Here is a 17,502-nt window from a genome sequence, read left to right as displayed (position 1 = left end):
GATTCTTGATGTCTTATAAAGTTATTTGCTTTCACTTAATCAATTCTAACTTTTAAGGAGTTTCTCCAGTTAGATTTTGTACTTCCTTTTTCATTTGATCAATTATACTTTTGAGGGTGTTTTCTTTTTTCATCAGTGGATTTTTGTAATTCCTTTTCCATTTGGCCAGTTCTGCATTTTATGCAATTCATTTCTTTGTCTAAGCTATTGATTCTTCTCATACATCTCTTGCATGACAGTTATTTGCTTTCCATTTCTTTCTTCTACCTCTCCTATAGGAATTTGAAGCTCTTTTTAAAGATCTTCCATGAGTTATTTTTGGACTCGAGACTACTTCCTATTTTTCTTTGGGGTTTTGTCCATACATGTTTTTACACTGTTGTCCTCTTCTGAGTTTTTGCCTTAGTCTTTGCTGTTATCATAATAAGAGAGGCACTATCTTGGGCTTTTTCTGCAAGTGGATACAGGCTCTAGCTATTTACCTGTACTTCATTGGTTTCCTAAGGTCCATGGGGGATTCTTTGATATGGCACTGAGCCAAGGTAGTGAGGTGCTGACTAGGGTGTAGCTGGTATTCTTGAGGCCAAAGGGACCTGTCAACTTTCCTGATGATGTTAAGCTGGATTCTTAGTGGTGATGTGTAGAATATGCTGAGTCCAGGGGGTAGATGTGGGGGGGTTGATTTCTGTGTTTCCCCAGGACTACAATGAAACATGTGGAGGCTGCCTATTTGCCTGGTGTTACAATAAAGCATGATTCTTAGAACTGGAGTCTGACAGTTCCCCTGGCTATGCAGTCATGTGGGGGTCCTAGTGTTGCCATTTGTATATTCTACCATACACAGGTTCAGTATCTTCCACTGGTTTACTAAGGATGAGCTTGCTGCTAGCTTTCTGGGATGCTTACTGTCCTAGACTGTGTTCCCCTTCTACCTAAGTAAGACAGAATTTTCTTGTAGATTTTCCAAGTTTCTTGGGTCAAAAGATTATTTCACATTTTCTTTTTGCTAGTTATACTGTTCCAGGATTTGTTTCAGGGTGCTATTTTATGATTGTTAGGATGTGAATATGGAAGTTATATTGATTTATTGTTTACTCTTACTAATTTTGTGAGCAATGATCATGCTAGTGGAATTACCAAAGGAAATGGAACAAAAGGAGCAAGAATAAGTCCAAGGATGTCTCTCATTGAGGAACATAATGGAAAACAACTCAATACCCTAAATAAGGGAGCTCCAGGGAAAACAGAATAACATAATACCCTGATTAAGGTAATTTCAGTGGTGACAGAGACCTACTACTCCACTTGATGAGAGAGTCTGACTAAGGATATTAAAGTCTGAAAATACTCTAGGTGCAGATAGATGGCATAGAAACTAGTAGAAGGAACTAAGAAAAGTCAGGTATGCACTAAATAAAAATTTACTTCTCCATATAAATGTGGAGATGAGAGAGCCTTATTTTGGTGTTCCATCTCAAAGTAAGGAATTTAGAAATTAAGGCAGGGAAAAATGAATAAAAGCAAGAAAATGTCATTGATGAAGAAGAAGAAAAAGAAAAGAAAAGAACAAGAAAAAGAAGAACAAGAAAAAAAGAACCAAGATGCATTCATAATACAGAATTTAGTTTCACATGATCTACTGGAAAGGAATCAAAGAAAATTAAGATGGAAAAACATTATAAAAAGCTAAAATGAAACAGAAGCTGAAACTGGTGAAAAGTACAATAACTCTCAAAGAACAAACTAGATAGTCCAGCAGATCAACACATTAAATAGAACCAAATAATCTGCACTAACTAGCACAGCAGCCACCACATCTGGTAGGGAGACAGTCTAGCTACTAGGAATCTGTTGAGTCCTGACCAGCAGAAGCCATGTGCAATTTCTATACCAAAAGACTATTTTCATACAGATTCTGATATAGCAATGAAAGTGTGGCTTCTGAAACATTAATACCATACAACAAAATCCTTAAATATCATGAGTTTCTTAATAATTTCACATGCAGCTCCATTCCAGGCTTTCACGAGAACACATATGGCTCATATTTGTCATCTCTCAAATAGTGATATTCCTCTAGTTTCTTATAAAAGGTCAAATAGATAAATTATTCAAGACATTTAAAATTATTCAAGAAACTATATTGCCAACACACTTCACTCTACTTTTTTCTAGTATCATAGATTTAGAGATGAAAGGTACTTTAGAAAACATTTAACCTTTTATTTTGTAAATAAAGAAACTGAGGCATGGGGGGAGTGTTAAATGACTGTTTCAAACTCATATGTATAGTGTGCAGCTGTATCAAGATTTAAAGTTAGGTTCCCTGATTCCAAATTTAACATTCTTTCCTTCTACGTCTGTTTATGTGATTTGGAGCAAATCACTCTACTTGTTTGAATCTCAATTTCTTCTCTGTAAAATTAAGTACTCATTTTTAACCCTAATTGTTGTAAAACATCTCTTCCCCACAGATTGATGGGGATTTTTTCAACTATAAAAGGAGTAAAAACTCCTGTTTTGCCTTCAAAAGTCCATCTCATAGGGGCAGCACTGACTTCAGCTGCTATTGATCCTCCTACTCCAGACATGTAGGTGTCTGCTTTAGTCTTTGGATAGTGACTGGGCCAATTGGCACCTCTAATAACTGTACGATCTGCACCTGTGTCTATCAATCCTTCCGATGGTAGGCCATTTATATAGATCGTGAGCATAGGTCAGTCAGCTGTTACAGCTGCTGTCCAATATATTTCTGGATTTTGTGGTCTGGAGTCAGAATCTGGGTGACCATCACCAGGTTGCTTATTAGGATTCTGTATGAGTAAACCTGATGCTACTACTTCTCCTGGGTGATAAGTCACACATTGTCTACCTGTATTAGTGACTGGGATATTATCTACACATTCCCCAGTTTCCCACATCAGTGTGTGGATGGACACTGTTTTGTACATACAAAAAGGAGGTGAAATGGTCAAGCCTACTGTGCCTGGAGGTAAGGGATGCATAGGCTGGAGAGGAACAGATTTCACCTCTCCAGGGGGTATCTCAGTTGTCCCAGCTGCATACAGCTCTATTCTCCCCAGTTGTAATTCCTTTCTGCCATCAGGTTGCTTCCTGGCTGGTTGACTGTGTAATCCCCTTCTCCCATCATATGGCTTTCTGGCTGATTGGTCATGTCTGGGTACTGGACTTCTAGGCACTCTCTGGGTGCACCATTGGCTGCCATCATGCCCCAAGTGTTTTTTGCCTTGGGCCCTGGGGCTGGGCCCCTCATCCCATTTCCCTGAATCTGTCTACATTCTGAGGCCCAATGGAAGCCTCTGTTGCATTTTGGACATTGGGTATTGGGTCTTGTTCTCCCACCCTGTTTTCCCATTCTATCTCTATACCAACATTGAGCTTTCAGATGCCCTACTTTTCCACACTGAAAGCATCTACGAGTCTCTCTGGAAGTCCCTTGCCAGGAGGGACTCTGTCTTCCCATGTTTGGATTTTGGGAAGTCTGCATCATAGCCTGGCTATAAAAGGCATCAGTGCCCACTGTGGCACAGCATCTTATGAGCTCCTCTAAAGGAGCATCCTTGCGCAGTGCTAGTATAATTCTTCTGCAAACCTCATTAGCATTTTCCTTAGCAAGTTGCTTATCAAAATGTCTGTTATTGGATGGTGGAATCCTTACTAACTGCTAACTAATTAGAGTTGATCTAATCTTACAAGAAGATGTTTTGGGCAGAACCTGAAACAAGGTACTAAGTAGAACTAATTAATACAAGGCTTGTGTTCACACTTTTACTCATTGGAGTTCAATGAGTTCACACCTCCCTTGAAGCTCTTGGGGCCAGAGAGCACTATGGGAGAAAACCCACAATCCCTCTCTCTTGCATCCCACAATTCCTCCCTCTTGGATAAAAGAAACAGACAGAGGCTCTCGGGGAGATTTCTCCGGAATGAGATGAAGAGTGGATCTGGCTGGAGGCTGAAGAAAGCAGAGGCAGAGGTTGAAGGACCAGACCTTTGGATTTGGCGACATTCGGAGAGAACTCTTGGAACCAAGCAGAGAGATAGGCCTCTAAGCTAACCGGGCTATATTGGAGATAATAAAAGATCTGAACTTTCATCACCTGGCTGTGTTTTGAGAAGAAAAAGCTCACCACATTTTGGCGCCCGAACAGGGACTGATTCAGAGCCATCTGAACTAGATCACAACATTTTGGCACCCAACGTGGGGCTAACAGACCTCCCCCCCCCCAGTGGATTTCAGTGGAAAAGCTCCGATCCTGATTCAAGTGGAAAAGCCTCTGATCCTGATCCAGTGGAAAAGACTCTTCAACCCAGAAATTAGGGTGAGTGCAACAAAGAAATTTTGTTAGAAGAGTTAAAGTAGAATTTCAGCTAAGATGGGACAGATATTTACAAAACAGCCTGTTTCTGTTCAAGGAAAATGTTTAGAGAGCATTGTCAAAGTTATGGAAAGCCAAGGTTTAATTATAAGTTTACAGCAAATCACTGAACTTTTACAAACTGTAAAGGACATATGTCCTTGTTTCTCTCTTGATAAGGAATTAGATCTAAATGAATGGAAATTGGTTGGAGAGGATCTTTGTCAATTCTATGATAAAAATGGGCCTAACTCAATAATTAATACATATAATGTAATACAATTGGCTATAAGAAGTTATTTAAGTGATAGAATGATGAAAAGGAAAGTACAGGAGGAAGAAGTGCCAACTTTACTAGGTGAAAAGGAGGACGAATCAGATGAGAATGGAGTTAATTACAATTCTGAGTATGATACTTCACAGCAGGAGGAATTAGGTGATTCCACATCTCATGACCCTCCCCCCTCAATTAACCCTTCATGGATGGAACAAGGGGGAGGGAGAGAGACAGAAACACAGTCAGCTTCTCCTGTAAAGCAGAATTTGACAAGATTAGAAAAAGCATTAATTAAAGCAAAAAATGAAGGAGAAGATATATCTGATTTTATAAATGCATATCCTGTGATTGAAGAGCTTAACTCCTCAGGTCAAAAAGGGAGAAGATACACTCCTTTTAATTTGGAAAAAATTAAAGATTTGAAAAAGGGTTGCACTCTTTATGGGGCTACATCATCTTATGTGAAGATGTTACTGGATAATTTGTCTTATGAAATCTTAACCCCGAATGACTGGAAATCCATCGCTAAAACATGTTTTGAACCGGGACAAAATTTATTGTGGCTTTCAGAGTTTCATGAATTATGTAGGATTCAAGCCCAACGCAATAGGCAAACAGGAGCTATTGTACAAGTTGCTTTTGGCCAACTAGCTGGAGAAGGTCAGTATGCAGAGAGTTCAGAACAGATTTATTATCCCATAACAGTGTATGAGCAAATTTCTAAGGCTGCCATAAAAGCTTGGAATTCTCTCCCTGGACAGAAAGATGGAAATAATGCTTTCACAAAAATAGAGCAAGGTCCCAATGAACCTTTTGCAGATTTTGTGGGACGATTGCAAACAGCTGTAATAAGAACCATTGGAGACAATGCAGCAACAGAAATAATGACTAGACATTTGGCTAAGGAAAATGCCAATGAGGTTTGCAAAAGAATTATATGGGGGCTAGACAAAGATGCTTCTTTGGAGGAGATCAAAAGACGCTGTGCCACAGTGGCCACAAATGCTTATTATGCCCAAACTATGATGAACATGGAAAGACAAGGTCCTTCTTGGCAAAGGAATTCTAGAGAAACTCGTCGATGTTTTCATTGTGGAAAAGTTGGACATCTAAGAGCCCAATGTAGAAATGGAGATAGAGTGAGAAGACAGGGTGAGAGAAAACCCAAAACCCCATGTCCAAAATGTAACTGAGGCTTTCATTGGGCCTCTAAATGTTTATTGACCCAGAGGAAGGAGAGGCAAAGCCCAGCTCCAAAGTATCAATCAAAGGACAGGTGGAGCATGATAGCAGCTGAGGTTACACCCAGAGAGACTTTAGAAATTCAGAACTCTGATGTCATCAACCAACAGAAAAGCAATCAGGATTACAGTTGGGAAGAATACAGGCCTTTTAAGACAACAAGGCAATATCCAGTGCAAATGGCTCCAATGTAATTACCAGATGATGAGGAGAAATCCCAAATTTGGTAAATAGAAGGGAATTAGGTTAATTGCTTGGGGAAGAGGATCTGCTTATATTTCCACAGGTGGAAAAGGCTAACAATGAGACTGTCAAAAGAACTTTAAAATCTTCAGCTTTCAGTTCCTGAAAAACCAGCAAGAATCATTGGGTTCCCTGAGATGAAAAATTGTTGATGAGACTTTTTGCAGTACTTCAGAGCTTACAGGAATTATTAGATTCCTGGCACATGAAATAATGGACAATGGATTGCTTATGGACTATTTCTAGGACTTATGGACATGTGTAAATTTTCAGGTTGATTTATGTTGTTACATTACTACTAGCCTGTGTTATATTGCTATGTGCATATGTAAATTATGTATAATGCCTCCCATATTGATGGATTTATGTATACCATGTATATCATATTGATGGATTTATGTGTACCCCTTCAGAAACCCACTAATCTGATTAGATTTCCTATTTCCTTTGGTGTTTTCATCTAACAAAAGAAAGGGGGGGATGATGGAATCCTTACTAACTGCTAATTAATTAGAGTTGATCTAATCTTACAAGAAGATGTTTTGGGCAGAACCTGAAACAAGGTACTAAGTAGAACTAATTAATACAAGGCTTGTGTTCACACCTTTACTCATTGGAGTTCAATGAGTTCACACCTCCCTTGAAGCTCTTGGGGCCAGAGAGCACTATGGGAGAAAATCCACAATCCCTCTCTCTTGTATCCCACAATTCCTCCCTCTTGGATAAAAGAAACAGACAGAGGCTCTCGGGGAGATTTCTCCAGAATGAGATGAAGAGTGGATCTGGCTGGAGGCTGAAGAAAGCAGAGGCAGAGGCTGAAGGACCAGACCTTTGGATTTGGCGACATTCGGAGAGAACTCTTGGAACCAAGCAGAGAGATAGGCCTCTAAGCTAACCGGGCTATATTGAAGATAATAAAAGATCTGAACTTTCATCACCTGGCTGCGTTTTGAGAAGAAAAAGCTCACCACATTTTGGCGCCCGAACAGGGACCGATTCAGATCCATCTGAACTAGATCACCACATTTTGGCGCCCAACGTGGGGCCGACAGAATCCTGATTCCAGGGAAGGCACCCAGAGAGAACTTTTATAATATTTTAAAGAAGAACAAGAACCCAACATTTGAAACCCCAACAATTGGATTTTCTCCATTTGTTCTTGTGATAGCTGTCTGCAAATGTCCCACAAAGTCAGCAAAGGGTTCATTTGGCCTTTGTGTTATTTTTTGTGAAGGCCCCACCTTTGTCGTCTTTTTTGTGGAGAGAAGCCCACACTTTGATAGCATTAGCAGCAATTTGCTCATATGCTGCTATGGAATAATTAATTTGTACTGAGACATCTGCATAAGGACTTACACCTGTTAGTAGGTCACAGGTGATTGCAGTATGAACTCCACTTTGACTATTTTGTTGGGCTTGTATCCAACAGAGCTCACTATATTCAGAAAGCCACAAGTAGTTTTGTCCAGGTTCTAGGCATATCTTTGCTATAGATTTCCAGTCATTAGGGGTCAAGATTTCAAAAGCCAAATTCTGTAATAACGTCTTAACATAAGCTGATGTAGCCCCATAAAGAGTGCAAGCTTTTTTCAGGTCTTTGAGGATTTCTATATCAAAAGGTGAGTATCTTCTACTTTCTTGACCTGAAGAATTAAACTGTTGAATTACCGGAAAAATGTGGTGTTGAAATTTTGATACATTTTCCCCTTCTTCTTTGGCCTTAATTAGTCCCTTTTGCAATCTACTCATAGGAGCAGCTGCATGCTAGTGGGGAGGTGCTGGATGCTGGGGAGGAGGTGCTGGTGCTGTCACTCCCCCCCCCCCCACTACCCCTCCTCCCTCCATCCCGGAGTGTGGAGTTGATGTAGGAGAGTCAATTACCTGCTCCTTAGGTGGGGCTGAAGCTGCCTCAGATTCACCCCACCCTTGAGCCTCACTTAAGTCTCCATGCCCTGTGGGGATATGGCCATTAATCTGTTCTTTGTCTTCCTTCTTTATCTCAGGCTTCCCCATTTGGCTATTCCTAGAGTTTTTTTCCTTTTCTCCTAGAACTTATACGGTATCTTAAGGCCAACTGTATCATATTGTATAAATAGAATGCCTCGATGGAAATTGAACAAGGACCATTTTCACTGTAATATGTGGAGAGCTGTTGACCAACCAATGCCCAGTTATCTAGAGAGATTTGCTCTTCCTCTAAGAACCAAGAGGAGGTGTGTTTTAATGTATCCAGAAGTCTAGCTGCCTGTTCCCAAGTTATAAGTAGCCCTAGATCTTCTATCAGTTTAAGCAGGCTTTCTATAGCACCACTCCTGGGTGGGGCTGGGGGTGGGAGGATTGGGGTGGGGGATGGAGAATCTTTAGCTAGGATCTATCCCATTTCAGCCAAAAAAGGTTACTAATTTAGTCTTTAAGAAAATAAGTTCCCTGTTTGTCTTATACTCATCTAAGTTCCTGGTCACTGAAGACTTCTTCAGTGAAAGTAGGGTCTTTGGTTCCCTTGCTTGGGTGCCAAATGTAATGACCTTGTATTCAAAATCAGCTGGAGTCAGCAATTCAGGTTAAGGAAAAAATCTTCAGTCTTTATTGAAGTGAAGAGATGAATAAGGATTGCGATAGCAATATGGGTAGCTGCCACAGGAAGCCAGCTAACAGAGGGAGATCTGAGCTGAGAAAACCATCTCATTGGCAATGCAAGCAGTCTCTCCTTCCCCTTCCTTTTCCAGTCCTCTGCCTCCACCCACCAAAATCATCATTTCCTATACAACACATAAGGACTTGCACAAAGAGTGGGCGGGGGCCATTCTTTCTCCAAGCTTATATATTAATAGAGTATGGTCCAATTACTATTTAGTCTCATGTGCTTGGGACCTCAGTGCATCAACTCAAGCCTCAGCCCATTACACTCTGTGACTTGAGCAACTTACTTAACTCCAATTTTCCCACCAAAATAAATAAATAAAAATAAAATAAAATAAATACAGATTAAAATAAAATATTTAGGAATCTACCTAACAAGAGAAACCCAAAAACTAGATCAATCATGTTACAAAACATAAATAAAGGCAAATCTAAATAACTGAAGAAATATTATTTCCTCATAGAAAAGCCAAGCCAATATAATAAAAACTAAAATTTCACCAAAATTAATTTTGTTCATTACCATATTAATCACAATACCAAGGAATTTTTATGAAAAGCTTAAAAGCACCATAATTTGTCTGAAAGAACAAAAGATAGAAAGAACAAGGAAATCAGTTTTGAAAAATATTAAAAAAGATGGCCTACTAGTATCAGATTTCAAATTATATTGCAAAGCAAAAAGCATCAAAAACAGTCTGGTACTGGTTAAAAAAGAAGTGATAGCTCATTGGAATAGATAACAACATATACATAAATAATCATAATATTTTAGTGTTTGATAAACCCCAAAATCCAAGCTTTGAGGGCAAGAATTTACCTTTTAACAAAATTTGCTGAGAAATTATTTGAAATCTTCCTATCTAAACTGAATGAAAGAGGAATAATACATATATACACTAACTTGGGGAGAGAACTCAATCTTAGAAAATAGGAAAGAAGAGGCAAAAAATAAAGTAAAGCTGATAAGAAATGTATCTCCCAAATCTATGGATAAAGGAAAAGTTTGTAACAATGCTAAAGAAATAAGTTGGATAATTTTGATTATGTGAAATATAAAAGAAGTGCAGCCAAAATTAGCAGCAAAACAGGAAACTGGAGGAAGGGGATGATTTCCCAGCAAGCTTCTCTGCTGAAAGTCTCATTTCTCCAAATACACAAAACTTAGATAAATGTATAAAAATAAGAAGCATTCCCTAATTGATAAGTGGTCAAAAGATATGAAGAGTCAGTTTTGAAAAAAAAAATGTCATTTATTTCACTAAATATTTCCACTTACATGTAAAAATATGCAATACTTTTTAAAAAGTGAGTTTTGAATTTTCTCCCTCTCTCTCACATCTTCATCCTCCTTGGAAAGACAAGCAATTTGATATCATATATACTTAAGAAATCATTCAAAACATATTTTCATATTAGCCATGTTGCAAAAGTAAACAAAGACAGAAATATAATAAGAAAAACAAAGTAAACAAAATATTTATTCATTTGCAATTCAACAGTCCTCTTTCCCTGGAAGTAGATAGCATTTTTCAATATAGGCCCTTTGAATTTGACTTGGACCATTGTCTTGATCAGAGTGGTTAACTCATAGTTCATTTTCTTCACAATATTGCTGTTACTGAGTACAATTCATTCCCTGGGCCTGATCACTTTAACTTGTATAAGTTCATATAAGTCTTCCTAAGTTTTTCTAATATCATACTATCATCAGAAAATTTCTTGTAGAAAATAATATTATATCACAATCATATATCACTGATTATTCAGTCATTCTTCAATTCTTGGAAATCAGTTTGATTTTCAATTCTTTGCCACAATAAAAGTATTTCAGAACCCAGAAAGCATAGTATCCAATAAGGAATATTGTAAAAAGCCAAATAAGAAAGACTTTGCTATTCTGATCAAAATAATGATAAAAGACAATTCCAAAGGACTCATGATTTTAAAAAAGTGCTCTCTACCTCCAGAGAGAGAACTAACAACCTCTAAATGCAAATTAAAGCATATTTTAAATGTTTTTTTTTTCTTTTTTTTTTCTTTTCACCATGAGTAATATGTAAATATGCACTGCATGACTTTACATATATAATTTCTATCATATTACTTGTCTGGTTGAATGAATGGGTGAAGGAGGGGCTGAAAGAAGAAAAAAAAATTGAACTCAAAATTTACAAAAAATAATTTTAAATATAAATATGTGTAAATATTAAACATAAATATGTATAAAATGTATAAATAAGAGAAAACATCTTAAAAGAAAGGGAAATGATAAATGTAAAGAATATAGCAACAATCTTTCCTTTATTGATAAAACTATACTACACTATCAAATCAATGCAATATTAGGAATACAATTTAATTAGTTTTTAGCCAACATACAGTTAAAAAAATGTTTTTCTTTACACTTCTTATATTCAGTTTTCTCAGTTTTTTGGTACAGTTACAATTATTCTCCAGAACTTTTGTATCAATTAATAATTCTATCAAAAGTGCATTTTTCTACATGAGTACCAATATTTGTTAATTTTCTTTCCTATCATGTTAGCAAATTTAATATGTATGAAGTGGTAGGCAAAGATTAGTAATACAACCCCCCCCCCCACATGCACACTATTTAGCAGCTTCATTAGACAAAGGTTAAACTAAAAGAATATTCGCTAATGGTTCCATGTCAGCGTAGGATATTGTGACTCAAATGATTTTGGTTTCTATCCTTGGCCCAATACTGTTTATAGTTTTACCAATAACTGGAATGACATGTTTATATAATTTGCAAATGAAACAAATTTGTGAGAAAAAGCTAATAGACTTGTTGCCAATCAAGATAAAAAAAAAAAACAAAAACAAAAACAAAAAAACTCAAGATTAAATAATGTTGAAAATTTAATAGAAATAATTATAAAATGTTTTAGACTTTTTCAAAACAACTACTCTATACATACAAGATAGAGATTCCTTGGACCATAGTGTGCCTTAAAAAAAATGTACTTTAAGAGAACTATAAACTCAACAGGACAGACAGCACAGAATAAAAGAGAAGGGAGATTTGTCTTGAAATTATGAAGATCAGGATTCAAGTTCTGCCACTGTGGCTATATGAATGAGAGCAAGTCATTTAACATCTCTAAACTATTATATTGTCCTTTATGTCTAAAAATCATAGATGTTCTGTTGACATTTTTCAGGGGGGTTTCCATGTTGGAACTTACCCTTACAGATGAAAATAATGGATAAACATAAAGATAAATGAATGACTGAATAAATGAGTAAATAAATGTGTGTGTGTGTGTGTGTGTGTGTGTGTGTGTGTGTGTGTAACCTACTAAAGTCAATAAATTATAAAATGATGCTTTGAATCTAGTCAAAAGTGTAAAATGTCTTAGTAAATAATATCTTTTCTCATTTTTTCTCCATTGAACGATGACTTATTTTTCAGATTACAAATTAAACTAGATATCCCATGAGATTCCTTCCATCTCTGAGATTGTAAAATAAAGAGAATATTGTTTAGAAATTACCCCAGACATTGTATAGTCCAACAAGTATCTAAACAACAATTCCATCAACAATATATCCTACTTTGATTAAGCTATCTATGTAGAGGAAGAACTTTCTACTTCTCAAAGCAACCCATTCTACTTTTAGTTTGTTCTAACAGTAAGAAAGTTGTTGTGGTTTTAACAATATCTTTCCATACATAAAACCAATTATGTATTATAGTTTTGAACACACACTATCGACCACCACCACTACCATCACCAATAACAACAACATTAAATCAAGGAATAGGGAGGGTAGTATAATGTACTTATTTAGGGAGAGATACTTGTATCTGGCTTCCAGAAATACACAGCATATAGTTTGCTTCCATAGACAGATACAAAAGATATTAAAGTACATAAACACAATACACTCTATATTCTAGAATACATGTATCCATTCCCTCATATATGTACATGTGTAAAATATATACATGCACGCTCACACACATACAAAATAATTTTGGGATGGAGAACCTTAGCAGTTCAGGTTTGGGCATCAAGAAATACTAATCTATAACATTTTCCAATTACTCATTTTATTTGAATAGAAGACTTTATGGTACCAAAATACAAATCTCATAAGCCTTGTCATTTTCATTAGGATAACTCAGAACAAGGCTTCTCAAATTTTTTTTTCACACACAACTTTTTGAACATTTCATTGATTGGTAATGCATTGTTTTCATAGATTTGTCCTCAAATTAGTTCATTAAGCTGATGCATTATTCACAGGCTGACTCACTCACTGAAATCCAAAAGCAATAATATAAATTGCCTTTAAGAAAATATTTATTTTGGGAACATGAGCACCCTAATCTTAATTTTGACTTCATGATGTAAGATGTTCTCTCATTTTATACTTTACAAAAAGGTTCTCAGCTGGAGGCCACATCCAAAGAATAATCCCAGCCAGTTTCAGGAATCTGTCATTTGATTTCATCTACCCAGTGAATCTTTTTGAAAACATTTTTCCAGTAGATCCTTCTCCCAAGGCTCATCAAATATTACGGGTAGAAACTTTGCTTCCTTTAAATATTTTCTTTCTTCAGGTAACTGAGAATACCATATAATTTGTAATGATAACTAGGATAATGAATGCACAGTGTAGTCAGCTATTACCAGTAGTAATTGGTACACCTTTCATCTCCTGTCAAACTGAGTGGTTGGGATTAGGACCAAAAGGCAGCTATCATCTCTCTTATTTCCTGATTCAGACAAAAGGAGGAAAAAAAAGGTGCCTATCTGTGCTGAGAGGTATCTGATCAAAGCCAGAAAACCTGTCAGAAGCCAGCTCAGCTCAGTGGCCTGATTGCTCCTGAATATAGCACTGTCTTTGATCTGGGTGCAGCCTAACCAGGGGGGGTTTATTTATGCTATTAAAAAAAACATAATCAGGATTGTAGCAGAGCAAAGGAAAAAGTGCCATTTTCTATTTGCAAACTGATTTTGCAACTTGACAAAGGAGAGGAAGATGGGATGAATCACTTCTGGGCAAACACAAAGATCTTTAATAAAGATACTATACCAAACTCTTTTTGAACCCTCCCTCCCTGGATTTCCCCTTGAATTATAATGAAAGCAAGAGTAATAAACGTTTACTGATATAGATGGGAATTATTTTCACTTCTGGAGAGAGGAAAGTTTTCTGTAAAAATACAAATTAATTCTAAGTACACAATTAATTTACAAACATTTTCAAGCACTTATAAAAACACAGATGCTTTGCTAAATGCTGGAGGTAACAAAGAAAAGAGTAAAAACATCCTTTATCCTTAAATATCTTACATTTTAATTGTGGTGGAGGGTCAGCATATATAATACAAATAAAGCAGAAAGTAAACTTTGAGGATATGGCACTAGCATCTGAGAAGAATCAGAAAAGATTTCCTTTGAAAGGTGTCATTGAGTTAAAGAAAGCTAGGGATTCTAAAAGGATAAATAGAGGAAAGAAAGTATTCAAATCATGGGGCAAACAGTTCAAAATTAAGAGTTAGTCAAAAGATGAATGAAAAAAAAAGTAAGTATATCAATGGCTGCATTGAAGGTAAGTATGAGTCATTCAATGAGTTTGTGAAGAATAGGTAAGTGCAAGATTATGAAATGCTTTCAATGCCAGAAATGGGAGTTATTATTTAATTTTATAGAAAAGAGTGAGATTTGATCCAGCAGTTTCACTTCTTGGTCTATATTCCAAAGAGATCATAAAACAGGGGAAAAACCCATATGTACAAAGATATTTGTAGCATCTCTCTTTGTAGTAGCGATGAATTGGAAATTGAGTGGATCCTCATCAGTTGGCAAATGCTACATAAGTTATGTTACATTAATATAATGTAATATCATTGTTCTATAAAAGTGATAAGGAGACTTACTTCAGAAAAGCCTGGAAAGACTTACATAAACTGATACTGAATAACATCAGCAGAATCAGGGGAATATTGTAGACAGTAATAGCAAAATTATGTAATGATCAATTATGATCTAAGACAATTCCAATAGACTTGAAATGAAAAATGCCATATGTATCTAAAGAGAGAACTGTAGAGACTGAATTTGTATTGAAGAGTAGTATGTTTCTCCTTTTGGTCTGATTTTTCTTGTGTAACATGACAAATATGGAAATATGTTTTTAAAAATTATAGATGTCAGATTGCTTGCTGTCTTGTTGAGGGGAGAGGGAAGAAAGAAAAGCAGAAAAAAAATTAGAGCACAAAATCTTGCAGAAATGAATGTTGAAAACTATCTTTACATGTATTTGGACAAATAAAATGCTATTTAAAATATGTTAAATTGTGGTTTAGGAAAATAAAAGTTGATGATTGCTTAGTTTGGGGAGAGAAATGAAACAAAAAAGCAATTAGGTGACACAAAAAGTTATGAAGTTTGTACTGCAATGAAAGATCTGTATATATAAAGAAGGAGACAGATTATGTGGAAAGAGGAAGGATAAGATTTGGCACTTGACTATATGGGTGTGAGAAAAAAATGAAAAGCTAAGGATGAAAACAAAATTGTAAACCTTGGTGACCGGAAAGAGGTATCAACTTAAGGAAAAAGATAAAAGCTTCTGGGCTTGAAGATGTACTTTTGTGATTACTCTTCTGCAACTCAGAAGAGAGATTATGGTTAGAGATATATCATCTAGAATAGCCATAGAAAAGATAATCAAGCTGATGGGAACCAATAGGGAAATTAGAATTTTAAGGTGTATCTTAATTTAAAAAAAGTAAAAATAACAAGTATAACAATAATTTATTTTATCCATTTATATTAATAGATATGAATAAAATATAGATGTCAATGTAAGAAGATAAATAAAAACTAAACATTTTCTAATCAAGAAAGAATGGATGGTGTTGATAAATGTTCTCAGAATATATATTAAATAAATAGGGTAAAAACATTTGCAGATACTCTTGGAACTGATATTAAAAACTGATAATAATTAAAATCCACTAAATAATAATAACTACTAATACTTAGTATTTTTATAGCACTTTAAAGCTAACAAATTATTTTAAATGTGTTAACTGATTTAAATCCATTGCATATGACTGAAATTGATTTTATATTTGATGGGACTTATGATGCAGTTAAATTCCATTCATAAGTTTCAATTATATCAGTTAAGCCAACCAAATATTGAAAAGCATCTAACAAATGTCTAAGTCATATAGATATGCTATATTTAAATGTAGTGATAACATTGTAGGACCAAATCTGTGTCACCAGAAATTATAAATAATGTAATCTTAATAAAAATGAATTATTGATGACTGAAGAAATGAAATCCCTTGTGACAAATGTTACAAATTCTAGTGATGAGTATGTTCACAAATTAGATATCATTATGCACCATGAGTCTATTATTACTCTTGTAAGATCAGAATAACATGCTTCAACATTGGACCTCTGGAGTCATTATTGTCCATTGAGTGAATCAGAATGTTTAAGTTTGTCAGTATTTATAAATCTTTGTAATTTTTTGTTACTGAAAAATTATCGTAGTTCTTTAAAGAGCTGTTTTGAAGGTAATAGACAAATTGCTAGCTAATTAGGTGAGATAGCATATGTAATATGTAAACCTTAAAATTTAGCTTTTGTTAGTATTACTATTATCATATAATCAAAAATGAGAAAAAACCAAAAACATCAAGACTTTAAAGATGGAGAATCACAACAAAAGAAAATATAGAAAATAATTAGAAATGATTTTACCCAATTTTGTGCCAGAAAATGATTAAAAATAAAGTAGATAAATATTTATAAAAACACAAAACATATTACCATCAAAATAAGAAACAGAGCATTAAAACTATATATTAGGAAAAAAATGAACAAGCCATAAATGAATCTTTGGTGAACCTTTATGCACCTTGTGGCAGGGGTGGGAAAAGACAAAATTAAACAGAGGAATAGATGAATAATATGTAGCATTCAAAAAGCCCTGTAATATTATAACAATCTAGTGCATAGGTAGGGATATTCTCCCTAGATATAATATTCTGTTAGGTAGATGAGGGAGAAATCAGTGAAAAAAATCCTATAAGCTAATATTTTTAATGAATTTTAATGCAAAATAATTAATAAAATTAGCAAAGAAATTAGAGCAACATATTAAAATGATTATGAAAATGTCAAAGTTGGATTTCTGATAGACATTCAACTCAAAATAAATGCATAAATATAATATATTTTATTAATAGCAATGATAAAATTCACATTAATTAAATAAACACAAATTATTTGATAATATAAGATATTTTATGTTAAACACACACACACATGAGTAAATAAAAATGTTCTTATTATGGAACACAATGTTTATTTGAAAATCAAAGTTTGCAATAATTTTAATGGTAAAATTCTAACAATAGGTGGAGTAAAAGATGATGTCCATTTTGACATTTGATCTCTTTCTGAAAATAATAGCTCTAGCAGTAGTACAAGAACAATAATTTGAAGGCATAAGATAAGAAAAGATGAAACTTTTTCAAAATCTTATTTTACTCTGAGACTCTAGTAAAATCAAATTCCATTAAATGGACCAATTAATATCTTATAAAATTAAATATTTTTTACATAAATAGCAAATAGAGAATATGAGAAAAGAAAAGGAAATTCTTTCTGAATTATTACAGAATGTATGAAATATCTGAGCACCTGCTTATAAAAA

The sequence above is a fragment of the Antechinus flavipes genome, chromosome 2, assembly GCF_016432865.1.
Source record: "Antechinus flavipes isolate AdamAnt ecotype Samford, QLD, Australia chromosome 2, AdamAnt_v2, whole genome shotgun sequence".
Taxonomy (NCBI): Eukaryota; Metazoa; Chordata; class Mammalia; order Dasyuromorphia; family Dasyuridae; genus Antechinus; species Antechinus flavipes.
This window is presented reverse-complemented; position numbering follows the sequence as displayed.